Genomic DNA, 4104 nt, shown 5'->3' on the forward strand with positions numbered 1-4104 from the left:
GTGGTAATAACTTTTATAGCTGGTGGTAGTAGCTTTTTTAGCTAGTAGTAGTAATTTTTGTCATCGTCGGAGGTCGGCCGGAAACCTCGCCGGAGGTCAGTCGGAAATCTCGCCGGAGGTCGGCCGGAAACTTCGCCGGAGGTCCGCCGGAGACTGTTCCGAAATGAGAGTGGTTGTTGACTTTTTATACTAGTGGCATTCTTGTAAATATAAAGGAGAAAATCTAATTTTTTTGTTGGATGGCAGTCTGTAATTATGTTGAACTTTAATACTTAATACAAAACTTTATTTAGACTTGGGTGGACTTATGTGGGTAAAAATGTTGGGGTGGATCTATGTGGGAAAAAATGTCTCAAAATGGACTTATATGTAATTGGCCATTTTATGTATCCGTGTGCTTGCTGATAGAAGCGCTAAGCTTTTTGTACACAGTGACGATCAGTATGTCAAGTTTCAGATTATCACACGTCTTTACTTTATATTAACTAGTCTTCCTACATGCGCTCGCGCGCATGCGGAAGTGCGATTTCTGCTAGTTTGATAACTATTGTAAAATTTTTCTTAGTTCAATGAATTACTGTGCGGTTTTCATAAACAACAGCTCCCTTATTTTTGAAAGAAAGATGAACAATAATCAACAACCAAAGTTCGTAGAATTGCAAATATATAAGAAGCATCCCTTAATACATGTCATAAGTTGAACATCATACAATACAAAAGTTAAGAATCATGAGCACTTGTCATTATTTTTAGATATGTAAGTTGAACCCATAAATTAGAGCAAAAGGGAATTCATTGTGAACATTTACATGTTCAACATCAATTGCTCTGAGTAAATGAAGTCACAGTATCAGCTCTGTAGCATCAACCTCATCAAGACGAAAATATTTTTTTAAAATCCGTAGTTAAAATGAAATAAAAAAAATAGTTAATGTAATGGTTAAAGCAATTAGTCTTGATCCAAATTCAAATTATAATATATTTGTCTTACTAACTGCACGCAGTTGATATTGATCAACACCCAATTATTTAATTTTCTTTCATTATTATCATTATCATTATTGTTGTTGTTGTTTATTTTAGAATACAATTTTTTCCCATGCAAAATGATAGCATTAACAGAAAAAGAAAAATTGAGTAGGAAAACAGAAAGAAAGGAAAAAACTGAGGGTCAAAACCGAAATAAAAGGAAAAATGGAGGAGCAACTCTCAAAATAGAAAACTGAAGGATGAGGAGTCGAACTGAAATAAAGAAAAAGATGGAGGGGCAGAAAATAAAGAAAAAAACTGAGAGTGGCAACATGAAATAAAAGAAAATAAACAAGGGTAAATTCGGTAGCTCACTGTTCATGTGAACAGTGAAAAACCGCCTTTGCTTATATATATAAGATATAGCTTTGAGTTGATCGTGATTGCTGCAAATTTTCTTACTTCTCGCTTTATTTGCCATCTGCATGCACGGTGTCATGGTGGTTGGCCGACGAAAGTGTTCTAACACGACCTCTCGGTGCGGATTAGTCTCTAGGTTTGGAAAGCTTTTAAGAATTCTGTCGTTGATACTCTAAATAAAAATAAATAAATTATTGACTCATGAAAACAGTTTGATACGGAAAATAATTTTGTATATAACAATATTCGAAGAGGAGGACAACATTTGGGCAATTGAACCACTGGCTGAGCCAGCCTGGTCTTGATTAGGCTGGAGCCCAGGTGAAGATTAAAAACCCAAAACAAATACCTGCATCACATCTAATCTATAGGTTTGCTCAAAAATAACCTAGGATTTGAACTCTAATTGACTCCATACTTCATCCCCAGCCTCAGAAATCGCCGAACTCGTTATCACACAGTTGATGACTAAGGTTGCTCTGAACAATATCATTCGTGCTTAACACTAAATCAATAAGTGATATTCCTCAAATCATATATATTAAGGTATGAGTGAATATATAGGTCATGAGTAGGATATGCGCACATAAATATAGCTCAAATTAATTTTCAACATAGTATTTCCAGCAGATTGATGGTCATATATTCATTCTTCCGAAGGTTTTAATAATCAATAAGTTGCACATGAATTTATTTCATTCCATGCCCAGGTATACTAGCTAATATTTGCTTCATGACAAGACCCTTTGAGACTTATAAGTCGGAGATGAACAAAGCTAGCAATTTATACGTCTGTGATCCAACAAGAACATCTGGTTTGGCAGTCTCATGACAAGTGTTTACAAATTAAAAGTAACAGATTAAAATCCTTAGAAGGTTAGAAAACAAGTAAAAAATCATCTAGATAACGCTAGAAAATCGTTTAAATCTATTAGAAAACGCTTCGCAAAGCTCATATTTAATTGTTCAGAAATTCCTAAAACAACTGTAATATCTCCCGAGACATCTTGTTTTAAATCTTCCACAAGCAAAATTAACATATACACATCTCCCTATGTATGTGTGTTCTCTTTTAATTAACCAAAATTTCTTGCTCCGTCAAGCGGTAATGAATTTTTTTTCGTGTGTTACTACATATTAACCCATGTGACATTTTAATTGTGGTTCCGCCACTGAATCGAACTCTAAATTGTAGGAGATTAGGGAGTCCGACGTTGAAGGATTCTATATCCATAGATATAGCATTTAGGAATTAGGAGAAGTCCTCTTGTTGCTTCAACAGCCTGGTTTGAATTTTGTAGCCATGTGTTTCTGTACATGACCAAACATATTATTGGGGTTCCCATGTTTTCACTATCAAACGTTGGAAGAACAAGCTTCACATTGCGGACACTCAGGTTTTGATGTAATCCCACATCGGAACAGTAAAATAACCCCTCCGGACACAATGATTTAAGTTCACCGACTAATTCCTGCAGTACTCCATCCATTTTTGTTCCGGCAAAAGCAAAACTCCTCAGGGATAGGCTTATCGGAAAGAGAAAAAGAAATCCAAAGTTCTATCCATGTTTCCACTTATTCATCAGAAGAGGACTAGAGGAGTATCTTTTGATGTCAGAATCAATTTTTCTTGATGGTTAACATATTGTATAAAGTGCCAATTACATAAAAGTCCATTTTGAGACATTTTCTCCTATATAGGTCCACCTAAACATTTTTACCCACATAAGTCCACCCAAACCTAAATAGAGTCTTATATTAGGTATTGAAGTTCAACAAAATTACAGACTGCCATCCAACCAAAAAATTAGATTTTCTCTCTTATATTTACAAAAATGCCACTAATGTAAAAAGTCAACAATCACAAATGGTCTCCGGCTGACCTCCGGTGAGGTCTCCGGCGAACTTTCCGGCCTGACTCCAACAAAGTTTCCAACTGACCATTAGTGAAGATTCTAGCGACCACAAAAATTACTACCACTGACAACAAAATATACTACTGCCGGCAAAGAAAACTACTACCACTGACAACAAAATATACTACCGATAGCAAAAAAAGCTATTGCCACAAGTAAAGAAAGCTACTACCGATAGCAACAAAAGCTACTACCGATAGCAACAAAAGCTACTACCGATAGCAACAAAAGCTACTACCGCCAACAACAAAAGCTACTACCACCAGCAAAGAAAACTACTACTACTGACAACGAAAAATACTACAGTCAGCAACAAAAGATACTACTACCAGCAACCAAAGCTAATACCACCACCAACAAAAGATACTACTGCCATCAACAAAAGCTACTACCACCAGCAAAGAAAGCTACTACCACTGACAACGAAAAATACTACCGTCAGCAACAAAAGATACTACTACCACCTCCAAAAGATACTACCGTCATCAACAAAAGCTACTACCACCAGCAAAGAAAGTTACTACCACTGACAACGAAAATACTACCGTAAGCAACAAAAGATACTACTACCACCAACAGAAGATATTACCGCCATCAACAAAAGCAACTACCACCAGCAACAAAAATCTACTCATATGAGATTGAGAAAGATACTAGCATAGAAGTTGAAAATGCTTCGATTGTATATACAAAATATTATCATCGTGTTGAAAAGAAACTAATACAGACATTAAAAAAATACTAAAATTATGTAGCTTTTTACAATGATATAATTATGTATAAAGCTACTTCTGTACTT

This window comes from Fragaria vesca, linkage group LG2 (genome assembly GCF_000184155.1).
Source record: "Fragaria vesca subsp. vesca linkage group LG2, FraVesHawaii_1.0, whole genome shotgun sequence".
NCBI classification, from domain to species: Eukaryota; Viridiplantae; Streptophyta; class Magnoliopsida; order Rosales; family Rosaceae; genus Fragaria; species Fragaria vesca.